We start from the raw sequence: 19,386 nt of genomic DNA on the forward strand, positions 1-19,386 counted from the left end.
TGCGTTTGTCCTTCCTGCTTTGTTGGCTGCTCCATCTGCTGAGTTGGCTCAGCTTTGACTTTATGATGCCTGCTGATTTTGCTGACTGTTCTTTCTATCAGAATTTATAGAAAAAACAGAAATTAATGCATGGCTTAATGTTTACAAAATTCTCTGGATGGCATCTGTCCACCATTCCTGTGTAGGGAGCTGATGCTTGAGGATGGCCTGCATTGTCGCTTCAGCTTCTGTATACTTGAAAAAATTGGGGGCTACATCAAATAGATGATTCATTTCATTCATTATAAAAATTAGAGGTTCTATCTTACCATAGAAAATCTGTCCTGTGATAGGCCCTGTATCTTCTGAGGTGCTGGCTTTCTCATTTACCTGTGATGAGGCAAAAACATTCACTCTCTTGGCATATTCTTCATGAGTGAATAATCTCCCTCCATTGTTCAGCAAGCTAGGGAGTCCTTTACTTTCCAATACCCGAAACTTCTCAAAGAACCTGTTTACCTCAGTTTGCATATCCTGGGTTCTTCTGTCTAAGGTTTGCATCAGATTTCTAAGAGTAAGAACCCTCTTGATCATTTGGATAGTATCAGTTCTGTTTGCGATCCCCATAATGGTCAACTGAGAACTGGTCTTATGATTGAGCACATTGATCATTTTGGTTGCAATTTCAGGCATGTTCCCCAACAAGGCCCTTGATGTTCTGATTTCCCTCTGTGCTTTAGGAATGAGCTCCAGTTGCTCATGGATTGTCTCAATGTATGACCACTGGTTATTGATAGACTTACCAATATTGGACCATATCATTGCTCTGATTTCGGCTATGATTTTATCTAGCTGTAGCTCTTTCTCAAGCTCCTTGATTTTGTCTTTAAGAGCTTTGATTTCTTTGGCCTTCTCTCCTACTTCTCTTTTTGTTTTGTCATGCCTTTCATTCACCTTGGCCAGCTGCTCCTTAGTTTCATTTAGCTGCATCATTTGTGCTTCTAAAGCTTGTATTTCGCTTTTTAGCTTTTGCATGTCTAAGCTCTGATCTGTGCTGGTGGGTGCTGCTGAAGTAGATGTGGCTGGTTGTTCAACCTGCTGAGGTGGAGGTGCAGTAGTAGGAGCAGTCTCCTCAAGATTAATGACCTGTGGAGGGGGCTGAGATGTTTGCCCCTCTTGCGCTTGTGTTGATGATCCTTTCAGAGGTGCTTGTGTGGCCTCATATTGCCCCAATTTTTCTTGTGCTTGCAAAAGTTCTTTGTAAACAGAAATTAATAGAGCAGTGGAATCCTGCTCATACCTTTGTTTTGCCACTTCATCGGTCTGTGGATGGATAGTGGCTGGAAGTTTGACCTTCTTCCTTAGTGCAGCCATATCAGCATCTCTGATTTTTAAGATCTCTTGTATCCCTTTAATATCATTGGGATTGTGCCCAATCTCTATGATGATTTCTTCCAGGGTTTTGATCCTGTTGTCTTTGGCCTGAGAAGAGGCTCTCTCTAGCTCCAGCTGGGAAGCCGTAGCATTCAGACTGCTTGTTAACTTGTAGTTGTCCAAGGTCTTATCGGCCAATGAAGCATACACCATTTCCCCTGTTTGTTTATGCAACTCAATTTTGTCCATGGGGTGTATGTCTTTGGCAAGGACCTCTAAATTGGTCCTGAGATAATCAGCAGAAGACTGTGGCTTGAGTGCCGTAGGCATAAAATGACTCAATGTCAGTTTGCCCTCACCTACATCAAAAGCAGACATGAGTCTCTGCTGATTGGAAGGAGCCATGTTAAGTAGGTGATTGTATAATTGAACTTTGATTGGGTCACTCCTTCTCTTAATGTCTATGAACTGCTGCTTTATGCTCACTCTTTCCTCTTTCTGCTGGCTGGAGGAGGTGACTTCCCCTCCCATTGTCCTGTCTAGTTCCTGCTGGGAGGAACTTGCTGAAATTTCTTGACTTGGTGGGCCCATGCCCGTTGCTTCTCGGATGGCTATATCCTCTTCTGGAAAATCGTTGAGTCTTTGCCTTTTCCCTCCTTGATTGATAGAGGATGTCAAGGGAGTTTCTCTCTCCCTTTTCCTTAAGAGAAATGTGTCCTCCTTTTGAGGGGTTTGGAGGACCGAGGCATCAAATGTAGAGTCTTGCCTTGTAGGTATGACTTGTTCAGTGGTCTGAGGAGTATCCACTGTTTCCTTTTGCTGGGCAGGCGGCTCCTGCCCTTGTTTTTCTTGGTGCTGTTCCTCTTGCTGTTCTATGTCTTCCTGCTGCTGTTCCTGCTGTTGCTCTTGCTCTGCCTCCATTTCCTTTTCCTTTCCTTTTTCTGAGACTTTTCCAGCAACCTTTGTAGTTTGCTGTGGAGTAGTTGAAGAGGAGGCTGCTGCTCCAATTTGTGTGCTTGGCAGTGAGGGGACCTGTGCATAAAACTCAAGGTCAGCCATCTTCTTTTGATTGTTCAGAGCTCTTTGATCAAGCTCTTTTTGAGTTATATCTTCTTCTAGAGTTCCCCTTTTCCACTTGCTTTGATTGGCATATTTTTCAATTTTGGGGAGGCTATGATGACCGTAAGCAGACAGTTTATATTTGAGTCTCCTCATTGTGATGAAGTTGTTGGGGTCATAGGGTTTCCATATAAAACTGTACTTCAAACCAAATCCCACCAGTATTCTATCTGCCTCCTTCCACCCTTCATCCCTTTCATTGTAGACTAAATGGCCAAGTTGGCTCTTGATTTTCAGCTGTGCTTTCTTGCCTCTGCCTGAGAAGTGGAACATATCCACATAGCCAAACTGCCTGAAGTATTCTAAGGCAAATAGCCTCATGGGCACAAATTTGGGTAGTCTAAATGGGGGTAACTCACACCCATATATTCTGATAACGGTGTGGTGTTGGTAAAGATACCAGTCCCCAATACTGTATACTTTTGACAAATGTAGGCACCTTTTCATGTCCTCTGTCAGTCTAGGAGGAGGTGAACCAATCAGTAGAGTCAAGGCTGGATGGATGAAGAGATCAATAAACTCACAGTAGGTATATGGAGAGTAGCATGATACATGGAAAACAGATGTCCAATATACTACTGATCTCAGATTGCCCTGTGCATCTACTCTCTTCATTGGGAAGGAGAATTTATCATGCTGGAAGTATATGAGCAGATGATATAGGTAGGAGGTGTACCTAAACACTCTTTCTCTTGGCAAATTCATCAACTGTTCATGCATTTTGTCTGATATGTATGTTGCATAATCATAGTGGATTGGTTTCCTTCCTGGGGAGAACATAAGCATCATTTGTATAACTGTTTCATCAATATGTTCTATTGAATCATATCCCAGGATGGGACTGATCATGTCAACCAGGTCTTGGCCCAATTGATTGAGGTAAACACAGTTGATGGGAGGAATCTGCAAAGTGTCAGCTTTGATGAAGAGCTGGTTGACCTTAGTGATTTGGGCCTCTGTGGTTCTGGCTCCCTGTACTATTAAATCAGCTAGTGACAGAGGGACCAACTTATGCTCTGTTTGGAATTGCAACATCTCCCTGATGGCTTCAGGGGTAATGAGGAACAGGATTGAACCTTCAGCATCTAGCACTGCTCTCTGGGATGCATCATAGTGTTCAGCAACTATGTGCACAAGCTCAGGGAATTGATTAACCTGAGGAAGTTTGAATATTGGGAGGAATGACTCCCAAATTCCCAAGATGTCTGTCCCCCTCTCATGTTTGATCTTTATCTCGTTTAATATTTGCAGATGGAACCTGCTTCTGCTCATCATTTCCTCTGTAATCTTGTAGTCCAGGTCTGCCAATGCTCTGGTGTCAAATGTTCTATTAGGGACATTCAGGGGAGCCACATTGAGGGCTATGGGAGCTACAGGGGGGTCCATGATTTTCCTTTGCAAATTTTACTCTTACTCAGGGGCTGTGTTACTATGCAGAGTAACAACAGCACAGTTTCTTTGTAGAGGGATGGAAATGCAAGTGGGAGGTAAATGCCGGGTGTGCAGCAGTTGAAATGCTGTTTTTGTAATTAAGAGCGAAGCTTAGCCCTGTTTTGGCACCTTTCAATGTTAAAAATTGGTTTCAAATGCGCCTGCCACGATTGCGCAGACAGGGCCTGGTTTCTTAGCAAAATGCCACTGGGAAAGGCTCGGCCGGTGTTTTTCGAAGTGATAATTGGAACTTTGAGGCTTTGCTGAGGAATTCAGTGGTGAATTTCTGATTTTCGGCTTTCATTAAGCTCTCTAAGGCGTTAAATAGATAATTGCAGGCGCACAGAGGATGAATGATGAGGAATACCTGGTAAGACAACGCGCAGAGGTCGTGACCGCAGGTTGAACTGGTGCGCTGGAGGCCTTCTGGTCAGTTTAGCAGGTTGGTAGACAATTTGGACGTTGTTTGCATGCCGAGCAGAATAACGACGAACACGCAAAATGACCAAAAAACACGAAATTTTGGGTGAAATAGACCTTTTTACGCTTTTGGCGCGAATATGTGCTGACGTCAGCATGACGTCATAGGGTGGGGTCAAGGTCAGATGACGTCATGCTGACGTCATCAGGTGACGTGGCGCTGTCTGGTTGGTACACGGTGGCGGTGACATGGCAGGACAGGTGGACCAATGGGAGGGACAGGGAGGTCGACGGGGCAGCGTACCTGGGTGACGGGGCGGTGACGCGTTGCTGACGCGGGTAGATGGGATGAGGAAATCCGGAAACCAGCAGTGGTTTCATATCGCACCGCCTCCTGTACGGGGCGGTATCGGTCAGTAGTACCTCCGACGTACGGTGGTGAGGGCACGTAGCAGTGGGATGACGTCCTCCAAATACGGACGTCGGGAGATATCTATCGGTCATCGGATGGGCTCCGACGTCACGATGATCGTTAGATCTACGGACTTTGATCGGATGGCGGGCGCGAGGCAGATGTGACGGGAGGTTAGTACAGGTATCGGTCAGACGTCGGAAGGGGTCCAACGCGATCAGGGCCGTCGGATCTGTAGGCCCTTGATCTAATGGTGGTCGGGGAGGTGACATGTGTGGAATATACGGATGAGGGCGGAGACAAATAAACCATGCTTTTGAGCGCTTTTCTAATGTATTTCGATAAAAACAATTATACGCGCCAACCTTGGCTAACAGGCGGAAAGTGGGTTTTATGCTCTTTTGGCTCTTTGAAGCGGGTAAGGTGGGGTTTAGGGCCCTTTTTAAAGGTTTTATGTGCAAAAAAAGGGGGGAGATAGAGGAACTGGCTTATGAGGAAAAGGGGTATTTGGCATAGGTTTATCAATATGACCTGATGTCATTTGATCCCTGACTTGTAACTTTATTGGCTATAATGCCAAGGGGGTGGGTATTTATAAGAGTTTGGGATTTATACACCTTGGTGTTAGTAATATTAGGGGAATAGGCGATATGAGGATTTATACAATAGAATTAGTGTTAATATGAATGAAGGGAGCAAATGAAGGGGATCTCACTGAGTTTATATGAAAATGATTTGGTTTTGAGAGTAGATCAAAATGAAAAGTTTTTAGACAAGAAATGTGGCTTCTGAATGAACTAGAACCACCATAAAACCATGATCTCTCTTCATAAATCTCAGCTGAAAGGAAGGGAATGTTAGTGATGAAATGAAGGGGGAGAGGGAGGTTAGTCATGCTCCTGCTGTAGTCTTTTACTTTGCTGCCCATCATCACCATTCTTGCAATGATAGGACTCACTTTCTGCGACCCCAACTACCTACCCAGCTGCTTGCCTAGCATTTTTTGTTTCTCCTTGGAGGGTGCACTTGGACTTGCAAACCCTTACTTGCCTTTTCTTTTCTTTGGCTTTTTCTTTATTCTTTTCTCTATCTATTTCTACCCTTATCTCTTCCAAGGTCCCAGATTAAGCTGTTGGGAACCTTTGCTTCTCTACCTAAACTACTTGTCTGCCAAGATTAAACAGTTTGGACAGACTTCTTTCTCTATTCTATAACTCAAAATTGAACACATGGCCTGATCCAGATTAGACTATTGAATCATCCACAAAATTGAAATAAGGTCCTCAATACTTGAAACACTTTACCCAGCTCTTGCTTTCTAGGAAATATGGGATCTTTGGGATACCAAAGCAGAGCATATTTGGCCTTTCTCTTGCCAATCATGAAATATGAAACCTATTGGTATAGGTATCCAACAAGTATCTTGTGTCATATCTTACTAACAATATCAGATCCCCATTGACTGTACAGAAGGCTTTAGATTTTAAAGATCAAATAGAAGATGATGCCATCAATAACTTCATTAGTCTAACTGAATCTAGATCTCACACACAGTGTTTTATGATAGTGGCAGCATTTGATAGTGAGCTAGAGGAAGACCCTTTGAAAGACGCACATGACCAAACAATACCAGTGACTGTTCTTGCCAATAGTAAAGTAGTGGAAATTGAACCTGGTAAGGCCCTAAATATCAACGCCAACCTTACACCAGACCAAAAAGCAAAACTTGTAAATCTGTTACGAAAATATCAAGGAGCATTTGCGTGGGATTACCCTGACATGAAAGGGATCGATCCCCAATTATGCACCCACCACATCTACATAGAAAAAGATGCAAAACCTGTTCGTCAGCCGCAAAGAAGACTTAACCCCCATCTAAAAGAGGTAGTAAAAGCCGAACTTCAGAAACTTCTAGATGTTAATTTTATTTATCCCATCTCTGACAGCAAGTGGGTCTCTCCGCTGGTGGTGGTACCCAAGAAAAATGGAAAATGGAGGATTTGCGTAGATTACAGGGAGTTAAATAAGGCCACGCAGAAGGATCACTTCCCTCTCCCATTTATAGATCAAGTATTGGATACTTTGGCAGGAAAGAAATTCTTTTCTTTCCTGGATGGCTTCAGCGGATATAACCAAATCCAAATCACCCTTGAAGACCAGGATAAAACTACCTTTACTTGCCCTTGGGGAACGTTTGCCTATCGAGTTTTGCCCTTCGGCTTATGTAATGCCCCTGCTACATTCCAAAGGGCTGTCCTTAGTATTTTCACAGATCTGATAAATGACGGACTTGAAGTGTATATGGACAACTTTACACCATATGGAGATGATTTTGACCCAGCTCTAGATACCCTGGAAAAAGTCCTACAACGTTGTATCGCTACCAGACTTTTTCTGAGTCACAAAAAGTGTTACATGATGATGACAGAAGGGCTCATTCTAGGGCACTATATCTCAGCATCCGACATTCAAGTAGACCCGGCTAAAATCCAGATTCTTTTGCTTATTCCTACCCCCACTACTCAAACGGAGGTGCGCAGTTTTCTTGGTATTTCTGGGTATTACAGACGATTTATAGAACATTACTCACGTATTGATGCACCTCTATATGCTTTAACTGGCAATGTTGATTTCTTGTGGACAGAAAAATGCGACCAGGCTTTTAAGGAATTGAAGAAGCTTCTATCAACAGCCCCAGTCCTTCGAGGACCCAACTGGAATTTGCCATTTCAAATCTCATCTGATGCCTCGGACACAGCAATTGGTGCAGTCCTAGGGAAAGAAGAGGATAAGAGACCATATCCTATCTACTATATTAGCAAAAATTTATCCTCTTCTGAACTCAATTATACTGTTACTGAAAAGGAATTCCTGGCTGTAATACATGCTGTTAACAAATTTAGACATTATATCACAGGCTATCTCGTTGTGTTATATACAGATCATTCTGCTATCAAATATTTGGCAAATAAACCTGTTACGAAAGCCAGAATAACCAGATGGTTGATCTTATTGCAGGAATTCGACATCACAATCAAGGATCGACCTGGCAAGGAGAACCCTGTAGCTGATTTCCTCTCACGAATACCGAAAGCAATTGAAACAGCAACCGTGGAAGATCAATTTCCTGACGAACACCTGTTTTCTGTTGCTGTTCGAACACCCTGGTATGCTGATGTCGCTAATTACCTTGCAGTCGGTAAGCTACCAAAACACTTAACCCCTCAGGAACGCAAGCAGATTGTTCAGAAGAGCACTCGGTTTTCGTGGATTGGAGGCCATTTGTTCCATACAGGGGCAGACATGCAAATCAGAAGGTGTATTCGAGAAGACGAAATCTTCGACATTCTAAAAGCCTGCCACGATGGGCCATGCGGGGGACATTTCGCTGAAAAAAGAACAACACATAAAGTATTACAGACGGAATACTATTGGCCTACAATTTTTAAGGATGCGAAAAAATTTGCACAAGCCTGTGACAGCTGCCAACGAGCAGGAAAACTTGGCCAAGCCGATGAAATGCCTCTGAGACCACAATTGGTCATTGAGCCATTTGAACGATGGGCTCTGGACTTCGTTGGGCCCATCAATCCATCATCAAATCAGAAGACATACATTCTGGTGGCGACAGACTATGTTACTAAATGGGTCGAGGCCGAATCATTACCTAGGGCTACAGAAGACTCTGTGATACAATTCTTGTTCCATTTGTTTGTACGTTATGGACTTCCGAGAGAACTAATCACCGATGGTGGACCACAATTTGTTGGACATAAATTAGTTGCAACACTTAACAATTACCATGTCCAACATAAGATCACTACCCCATACCATCCGCAGGCAAATGGGCAAGTAGAGAGTAGTAATAAGGTAATAGAATCAATTTTAACAAAGACCATTGCATTGCATAGGTGTGATTGGGCCACTCGACTACCTGAGGCACTTTGGGCCTATAGAACCACATGGAAAAGTACTACAGGCTATTCACCTTATCAATTAGTGTTTGGAAAGCAGCCAATTTTCCCCATAGAATTCGAAATCCGAACGCTACGAACGACACAGGAAGTCGGCCTAGATCTGAGTGAGGCACAAATCAATCGACTATAGCAGATTAATGAATTGGACGAAATCAGGCTCTCCGCATTACAGAATACAGCATTAATTCAACAACAACGAGCTAAATGGCATGATGCACTTATCAAGAATAAAGTCTTTCATGAAGGAGACTGGGCTCTGTTATACGACTCTCGGTTTCAGGACTTCCCGGGGAAACTTCAGACTCGATGGTTAGGACCATACGAAATCCAGAAGGTACACGACAATGGGACCCTTACCCTGATCACAATTAATGGTTCTGGATATGCATTCAAAGTAAACGGCCACCGAGTTCGCCTTTATCGAAAGCCACTCACTCTGGAATCCTTCTGTCAGCAGCTACGACAAGATACTGATATGGAAATCTTAGGAGAGGAAGCGAAATCTTCCTCACCTATAATTTAAGAAATTCATTTTTATAACTTGTACATAACATCTTGTATATATGTTTCTGGATTTTTTTTCTTGTATTCCAAGTTTTTTTTGCTGTTCCTTTGCGAAAAGGAACAACACTTGTGTTTTGCTGTTCCTTTGCGAAAAGGAACAGCACTTGTGTTTTTGTTGTTCCTTTGCGGAAAGGAACAGCCCTTGTGTTTTTTGTTGTTCCTTAGCGAAAAGGAACAACACTTGTGTTTTTGCTGTTCCTTTGTGGAAAGGAACAGCCCTTGCGTGTTTTTGCTGTTCCTTTGCGAAAAGGAACAGCACTTGTGTTTTTGCTGTTCCTTTGCAAAAAGGAACAACACTTGTGTTTTTGCTGTTCCTTTGCGGAAAGGAACAGCCCTTGTGTGTTTTTTGCTGTTCCTTTGCGGAAAGGAACAACACTTGTGTGTTTTTGTTGTTCCTTTGCGAAAAGGAATAGCACTTGTGTGTTTTTGCTGTTCCTTTGCGGAAAGGAACAACACTTGTGTGTTTTTGCTGTTCCTTTGCAGAAAGGAACAGCACTTGTGTGTTTTTTGCTGTTCCTTTGCGAAAAGGAACAGCACTTGTGTGTTTTTGCTATTCCTTTGCAGAAAGGAACAGCACTTGTGTGTTTTTGCTGTTCCTTTGCAAAAAGGAACAGCACTTGTGTGTTTTTGCTGTTCCTTTGAGAAAAGGAACAACACTTGAGTGTGTCTGCTGTTCCTTTTCAAAAGGAACAACATTTGAGTATCTTCGCTATTCCTTTCTCAAAAGAGGACAGCATTTGCAATTTTTCGTTATTCCTCTCAAAGAAATGGTATCCTACGAATGAATTCTTCTCTCAGGAATTCCATCGACATATTTTTGCCCTTATGGAGGATGATCTGCCCCCATGTTCTCCTCAATCTTGTAGATACAGCAATGAACTTATGCGGTGAACATAAGCCATGATATACCGAAATCAGCACATCATAAATCGCTATCACTATGAAGCCAGTATGTATAAGAGGACAAGAGGAGGGGCATGAACTTTTCATCTTCGCTGTCATTGTCATTTACCGGTACCATTGTCATTGGTGATCTTTATCATGACGATTCCCCTAAAAATCTTTTTTGATCATTACTTAGGAGTAAGAACGAACGATTTATATCTATCTGTTGGGATCGTAAGACTTCTTCCACCATTCCTCGCTCTTAAGGAGTGCGGAACCACCCTTATGTGAAAATAAAAAAGAGAAGGTGCTCTGCAAAAGAAAACAAAAACAAAATATGAAAATTGTCAAATGCAGGATAGGGGGTCTCATTAAGAGCCGGCTTACCATGATCATAAGGACGGAAGCGAAGTGGCATTCCCATAACGGCCACCACACCAGGGATATGGTCCGAAGGTAAATTAACAAGTAAACCTTGGAACAGGGGGTCTCATTGCGAGCCGGCCTGACCACGTTTCGCGCCTACCTTGTGAATGGCATTATGGCTATCTAGTCACCAAGCCAGCATAATGGCCTGCATTTTGACAAAGCACTCTTCAGAATATACACAAAGGATCATCGTTCCGGAGGGTGAAATAAACAACTCTGCCAAGGTTATGAACACCTGTTGGCAGCAGAGCTCTATTAATGGCATAGAAGTCGTAATAATTACACCAACAGGTATGATACTAAATTTTTCTGTCTCTTATCCTTTGCAAAGATCATATGTCACACCCGATGTATATATCGCATGAATATTTATTACCACCAATCATGGCAACGGAACTAACAGTGACCACTGGAGACTTCATACGCTTGACAGACGTCCCATCCCCTAGCTCCTCATTATATCACGCAGGCTCTTATGCAAAACGCGATCTACCTTTTTGCCTCGGTTTCGGCATTTCGTTGTTTTTCTAAAACATGGCATAATTTCATATGCTGTACTTTATGATTGGACCTCCGAACTGGCAGCTGCTCCTCTCTTTGACGGCTGGGGACAGCCTATCAGATCGCGGGGGGGAAGGTAATCTCATTACTCCATGATTACGTGGCTTCACACCATTCGGGCGAGACAATGTACGAAGGAATGACATGGTTTAACGGTATGATGCTTCCATTCTACGGAAATTGCCATCCATGATCTTTTTTTTTTATTTTAGTTGCATGCTCGGTGATCATCCTCTCTGCGTCGAAAACACCGTAAGTAGTTGTTGTTCCATTTCTGAGTAGAATCATGGGCGGAAAGACGGTCTGAAGCGAACCTCACAAGCTGACAGTTTCCGCTGCTGCTCGCGAAATCCTGGAAAACGTAGGATGGTTGAATTACTTCAGCCGCCTGCAAGAATCAAATGAAGCTGTGGCGTTGGAATTCCTGCAGAATTTGCAGGAAAATTACTCCATAGTAGGAGGAAAGCAGATAGCGGTTACAGAAGATATCATCGCAGAAGTTTCAGGATTACCAGCTGTTGGACCCATATGGACGCCGAAGAAGGAAAGATTACAAAAAGCTATGGAAATTTTTCAGGACGAAGGCCAAAGCTTGACAGTCAAAGGGAAAGGAGTTCTGTCGGCAACATTAGGGGAACTCTGGACCGAGCTAGCGAAGATAGTACAAATTTATATTACCTGCGAAGGGAGAAAAGACGTGGTAAGACCTCGTCACCTGAAACTTTTAGCTGTTTTAAAAGGAAAAAGTTCTGTAAATCTCCCCGCACTTTTAAATTCGCTACTACATGACGCGGCCCAAAGCCTGAAAAAGGCCCAGCACATAGATGCAGTCGTTAGCCACCATGGGCTAATTCGGTTGATAGTGAGCCACAGTCTCACCCAACAGCAAAGCACTTGGGAGGAACTGGTCGCAATAGTCGAAGGAGGATCGGCTGCACCACCCCCAAAACCTGAACAGTCCTCTAGTATGCCGGAACGATTAGAGAAACGCAAGAAGTCAGCAGTAGAAAGACATGCCGCTTCAAAACGGAAACAACCTTCTGATACGCCAGAATGACCAGAGGAACCCAGAGAACCTGTTGGCACACCCGACCTACCTGAGAGACCAAGGAAGTTAGCTCGGTTGGCCCGGATACGAGGAAGGTTGGAAAGAATTCAGGAAACAACGGCCCAGCCAATTGAAATTGCAGACGAACCTCCAGAACCAGAAGGAGGACCTTCCGAAGGAAATGTGGAGCAATCAGGGCCCAGGACTGGCCAGCCGGAAGAAATGATTATCGAACAGAGCAACCAAGAAAATGAGCACTCTGAGGAAGAAAGGGCTACTGAACAGGGCAATCAAGAAGAAGAAATAGCACAGCCAGGGGGTAGCCCGTTGCAGGACCCTGTAGGTGAGGAGGAATTGGCAGCAGTTCTGGCCAACATGGGGGAATATCGCCAGCCCTCCAGCACAGCAGGCGTCCCTGACAGTCCTGCAGAGGAAGAACTACCCGAGGGAGTATATGCAGAAAAAGCAGGAGAAGAAAACCTGCCTGGTTATGATAATGAAGACAACAATCAGGGACAGTCTGTCCCCAGGACGCCGGAAGATATCCCAGATGAAGAAGGAGCGGGCTTAAGGGTCAAACCCTCTGCCGAGGCAAAGGAGATTAAGAAATTAAGGAAGAAACAACAGAGGTTGTTGGGTACTATAGCCAGGCTCCGGCAGCAAATTCGAATTCTGAAAGCCGATTTGAGAATACAAAGAACCTCAAGGAAAAGGAGGGGGGCCACTACAGCAAAAAACCCGAGGACAAGAACCCGTTTTGTTGGTCGAAACCCTATCAGGAGACCTACTGCCGAGGAACAGTCTGTTGTTCCAAATATTAATGAGGAACATGGTGTTGTTCCAAATAACATAGAGGAACAGACTGTTGTTCCATCTGACCCTGGAGAAAAAATTGACATTCCAATTAAGGGAGAAGAGCAGCAAGATGTTCCAATGGCAGGGGGACCTCAGCAGCCTTTCATTCGTGTCAAGAAGGAGAAAGAGAATAAGGAGACCCAAACAGAGGCACCACCCTCAGGGGTTATTCGGGTTTTGAACTCTAAACAGTGCAATAAAAAGTTGCAAGCAAAATTCCCGGCCTCTACGGCTCAATGGAACAAGGATCCAAAAACGAGAAACTTGCACAGGATGATGAAGCAAGCCCAACAAGAAGCTAAACAACTAAGAGAGCAAGCAATCCCCCAGGACAAATACAAAGAATTACAACAACAACTTCGGAGTATGAGCCAATCCGAAAGCCAAGCCTTTGAGGGATGGCAGAAGGAACAAGAAAAGGTTGCTAAGGTAACTCGTCGATTAGATAGTGTTGTTAAGCAGATGGACACTGTGTGTTCCTTATATAATGACGTTTTGACTTGTAGGACCCCTGCTAAAAATTATGCTTTATTTTTGCTTGAAAGATATTTGAGATTGAAAATAAAAGCCGTTAGGGTAGGAGCACCTATCCACATCAACACTGTTAATGATTTTATAGACTGTTGCAAGCATTATGGGGTTAAGGTTCAAAGGTTATTGTGCGAGTTTTACTTGCACAACCTTGTGCTAGACCAGGAAACTGATTTAAATCCTGGCCCTTTTGTTGGCGATATACAATTCCAAGCCTTCATCTCATTTGGGGTTAATCAGATGAAATGGCTCAGAGCTTATAACACCTTTCAGAGACAAGAAAATAGCCTAGACTTGTGGATACGAGCTGAACCTAGAGACCCGGTGATGCTATGGAGAGAGCATAGGAGTCTTATGAGGATCCCAGGTGTCATTGAGATAATAGGACCCATGCACGAAGACTTGATCCGAAATGGTCTGGAATATTTCCTGACTATTAAAGATCTGGCCCTCGATGCTGCAAAATTTCGATACCGGACCTCTAGTCCAAGCATCCAGCTCAGGGAACCATTCAAATATGAGAATTTTGAGCTGGGTGTCAGCCGATTGAACCTTTATGGGGAACGGATTCTGCAAGCAGGGCCATCCTGGTTAGGGTATCGATTTCGCAGTCCAATTATTTGGCACCCTGCACCCGGATATCAGGCCTTGTATGAGATGCCTGCAGATCAAATAGATCAGTTCTTTGATAATCTAGTTGCTCATCACGGTTGTCGGCCTCCTCACGAGATCCCTTCTCCGGCCTATTCTCTCACCGCCTTGCATGTCAACTACAATGTTTTCATGAGGCCATGAAACAGGGTAAGCAGGGGGGTGTGTGGAGCACCTGGAAGGTATGCTTTTGACAAGCAATCTAGTGGTTTTTCAATAATAATTGTAACCTTTTCTGCATTAGGAATTCAAAGAAGATAAAGGATTTTGATAAAATGTGCAAAAATAGACAAAGGAAGCTCAAGTGCTAATAATTGACGTTTTCTATGCAGGAAGACGTGCAAGCAAGGAGTTCCCGCCCAAAAGCGAGAAGCAGAGGAAAAATAACTGTTGTTCCTCCAGTAGGGAACCGGATGCGGACACGATCAAGAAAAATCGGAATTGAATAGTCCAGGAAAAGAATGCGGGATACCGGCTCAGCGAACGCAAGAAGGGTTGAACGATTAGCGAATCCCTCAGGATCTTCGATCCTGAGGGATCGCTGCTTTACTTATCTCTGATTATCTAGATATCTCCGTCATTTCTTTTATATAATGGCACAACATCATTAAGAAAGAGGACGATTGTTTTTGTAATTTTACAGTTCCAGAACAAACTTTAATCATTGAGTCTCACTGAGACCTGATTTTGTTATACTTTTGTGGATGCAATTAATGTAAAAGACTTGGTGTTTATTCCGTCTCTGCGTCTGGAGTAATCTAAGGCAGTGTACCATTGGCAGTTAAGGGCCTGGCTCCGAAGGACACTTGCTTTTGTATCATTATATGGTGATTTGTGTGTGGTTTGTTTATCTTTATTACTTAGCAGTCTGATGAACTCTTTATATGATACGTTATGCTCTGTTATGTTTAATGAATGAATGATTTCTCTATGTTAAGATTCTGCACTGTATAATTGGATTTACACAGGATCAAATTGTATCTTTATTCAGCCATTTCTGTAACAGAGTACTGGTATGAATGTTACTGTCATTGGATTTATGTTAAACAATATTCGTGGGATTTGAGAGTAGCGTCATTCTGTTTAGAAACATAGTTGTATCATTCAATACTCTTAGATTGCTATATTAATGTAGAACATGTACATACAGGTGATGGTTGTTGTTTCATAAATCATTACGGATTGTTGTTCCATTTGATTATCGCTGTTCCATTTGATTATTGTTGTTCCATTCGATTATTGCTGTTCCATTTTACTGCTGTTCCATTTATTGCTGTCCCATTTCCATTTTGTTGTTCCAATTTACTTTCCGCTGATTTATTTACTTGCCTTTGTTACTTTGGTGTGAGAGAAGGCCTAAGGTTGTAGTGAGCCTCAGCAAGACGCTGCTTAGCTCCCAGACCTATAAGTCCATGCTCTAATTCCTCTTCTTTAATCAGTTTCTAGAGGGAAGGGTTATTGATTCCGTACCCTTGACTGATCAACTGTTTTGTGCGATTCTATCTTTTGGTTTAGTTTAGTTACAGCTTAGCATCTGCTTTCCTTTGATCTTCTCAACCCACTGTACTACTAAGCATTACTCGGACAAATAGCCTCGGATTGAGCTACTTCTTGCAATAACAAAACATTCCCGGATTGACTTATTAATGTGGAATAATTAGCGGTGTGAGAGACCCTAGTTGCAGCTCTACAACACCTACAATCTATAACCCTCCTTTGACTTAACACATAATTTTGTGCTTTCTTCACATCCTTTACATACCCTCCCTTTATGGGCATCCTCATAGGAAGAACTTGTGGTTGAAATATTAAAAGAAAAAATGGGGTACACAATCTCTTTATAGGGTTTCAAGGGAGTGGCATTGGAAAATAACCATCTTATCCGCTAGAGCCATTAAGACCTTCTCAACACATAAATGAAATGGAAAATTGATAACTAGACCCAAAGATAGATCTGAAAGTTCAAGGGCAAACCCAAATAGAAAAAATCACACCATTGATTAATCATTGATATTGAGTTTTGGTAAAATCAAGGACCTATTTTCAAGATCTTGACCTTGTTTTTAGCATTCTCAAATGGAAGGTTTAAAACCCACATTAAAAATGGGATATTTGCACCTTAGCCTTTGCGACATTTGTCCAAGACGAATCTATCTAATGGACTAGCTTGGATATGTCAAGTGTTGATTTCTAGAGCACCCAATCAATGTTTTTGAGGCCAACTCCCTAGCTCCAACTAAAATTTAGTCCTATTGAAAAGGAAAGTTGAAAAATCCTGCTATTTGGAGGCATTTTTCCTTCTTTTTAATTGCTTTAGAACAAACAAGCCTCACTACCTTTATTTTCTTATCTTTCTCTTCCAATTTCCAAAGAAAAAATATTAATCATTATCATAAACACTTTATATAGGTAAACATTGCAATCATTAATTTATATAACTTATAGAGTATATTCACCCCGGAACCTTTGCAAGAATCCAATCCACTCTAATATGGTTCTAATTTTCTCCTCAAAACACATCTTGCAAACTCTTACAACTCTGGGCTTGTTTGTCGAATTAGTGTAACTCGGGGAGAACACATGTTGCAAACTCTTACAACTCTGGGCTTCTTTGTCGAACTAGTGTAACTCGAGGAGGGGAAGCCGGTCAAATATTATTATTATTCTTATTTCGGGATGGCACCAAAGGTACATGGTTGAGTTTTGATACCTTCATTTTAAATGAGCCATTACCTTCCAATTCTGCATGTTGAATTTTGGTGCCTTCATTTGAAATCATCCATTACCTTCTGATTCTGCATGTGCACAATGTCTGACTATGAGGTAGTTTTTTCTTCATTTCTTTCTTTTTCTTTAGGTTTTCAGGTTTTCTGTTATGTGGGGTCACTAATTTCATGGGACCTCCTCTAGAGCATACTTTCAACAACAAAAACCGCAAACCCCTTCACCTTGGCAATAGTCTAGGACTTCTAGCCTAAGGACCTCTCTTTCCCTTACATCATATGAATTTTGTGGATCAACATACCTATGAGGGCCTAGTCAGATTGAGATCTACATGTGTCTCCTTTGTTTCTGCACTTGGGTGTTCATTTATGACCTCCAAAGAGGTACCTAAGTGAAGATCCACCTCCTGTTGCATAATGCACCTTTGTAGAGGGTCAGTCAGTAACTGAATTTCCTCTCTGCCTTGAAAGTCCCAAGTTGCTTGCATAATGTATGGATGCTAGTTCATAGCTTCACGATCTCCCACCTTGCACAATAAGCATATGGCCCTCCACTTTTTTCTTCTTAATAAATACTTGTGATGGATTTATGGCCCATGGCGTGTAAGTTTCTTTGCAATGGATGTATGGCCTCTCAGCCTTGTCTCTGTACCTGCACAAGGCATGGCTATGTTGTTTGTGAGCCCAAGACTTTGATCTCCAAATAATCGAACCAATTTTTGGCCTCCCATTGGTGATTTATGATAATCGGTTAGCTAACTCTATCATGGATTGACTCCACAATGGCGCACCTTTGTAGAGGGTCAGTTAGTAATGAAATTTCCATTGTTCTGCCCATCAACCCTGTGATAATTGTTCATTTTTCTACTCGCCTATACTTCAAGCTATGCAACAGCAGGAGGAGGAGGCTGAGCCACATTGGGATCCACCACCATGTGTGAGGTGGGTTCTTTTTTCTGAGCAAGATTTGTGGGTGGTGGCGCATCCTAACCAAACAAATACCAAAGAGAATTCTGCCCCCCTCCACTCCTCACACCACGCCCCATGACTGACTGAAAACTCTCTCACTATTTGAGATCCAAGAAACTAAAAAATGGCACCTCTGCAATTTCTAGAAGATCTCGAAGTGAAGCTTTGGGTGATCCTTGAAGGCATAGGAGGTCTTCAACAGAGGGAAGAATTTTCCCTTTTGCAAAAGCTTGTGTAAGGTAGGAGTGATCTTACACCTATGTCAATGTTGAGGGCACACAGTTCAGCTAGAAGTATTTGTTGCTATAAAAATATGGATTCAAAGCATCCAGATATCAATCCCACTCAAACGGTCCTCATTGATATCTTTTGCTACAAATGATGTAGACATATAACATTTTAGAGTAAACTTCCTGTGGATGATTGTAACTGTGAAATTTGTCGCTGCAAGAACGAATTTTGTAGCCTAATGTGCTTTATTTGTAGAAAATTGGACTTTGAAGTGCATACTCGTCGATGGGTGGGCCGCGATACTTGTTCCCACTAGACAAACACAAATTGTGTAAGTTGTGTCAGACACATAGGCATAGGTACGAGTCTTTTAACCATTTTTGGGGAAGGAGATAAGAGTTTGCAAATCCTGTAGGTTTCTTACTTAGTTTTATTTCTGGTTTTTTTTAAGTTGGTTTTGGAGAAGAGAGTTAAGCTTAGTGTCATTGACCTGGTGGATATGAAATATATCCAATTGGGACTGAAAATTATGCATTAGGAGTTTCTTAAATTCGATGGTATTTAGTATGAATCTTATTTTCTGAATTTACAATTTTAGAAATAGTTGAAAAACATTGAAAATTGAAATGATGCTGAAAGATTATATATATTTGTTTGATAAATTTTTTAGTTTCTATGTCAGATAATTTTATGTTTATCATATTCTAGCTAGATGAAGATTTAAACAAATTCCAGTACTTCCAACGTGTTAATAAATTCTACTACTGTCAATATGCCTCCTTCTTGTGATATATATAGTCTTTTAAAATAAGTGTTGATTCCTTTTAATATGTGTTGGGTGTAGAGCGTGATTATCCTCAATATTCAAAGGTATCGCCGCATTGGACCCCAGTTCGTAATGGGGTGGCAACGCCACCTGTAAAATATTCACTGTAGGGGGGCCCAAGGGGCGTAGCCCATTTAATCACAATTGACCCCCCCTAAAAATAGATGTAAAATTTCCTTGTAAAATGTTGTAATTTCGTAGTCAATCTCAACCATTCATTAGGCAGAGGTCTAACAATAGAATTTATGTTTAATTTAGTGTTTTGTGCCCTAGAAGGCAACCCCTCACTATATACGAGGGAATTGTATTGTGTCTATGTAGATCTGTATTCTAAGTGAAGAAGAGAGAGGACATTAAGAGTGAAGAGGGAATTACAGTGGAGCTACTGTAGGTTGTATCAC

This window comes from Pinus tabuliformis, chromosome 6 (assembly GCF_031772625.1).
Source record: "Pinus tabuliformis cultivar Carrire ecotype Pingquan chromosome 6, CPIR1, whole genome shotgun sequence".
NCBI lineage: Eukaryota > Viridiplantae > Streptophyta > Pinopsida > Pinales > Pinaceae > Pinus > Pinus tabuliformis.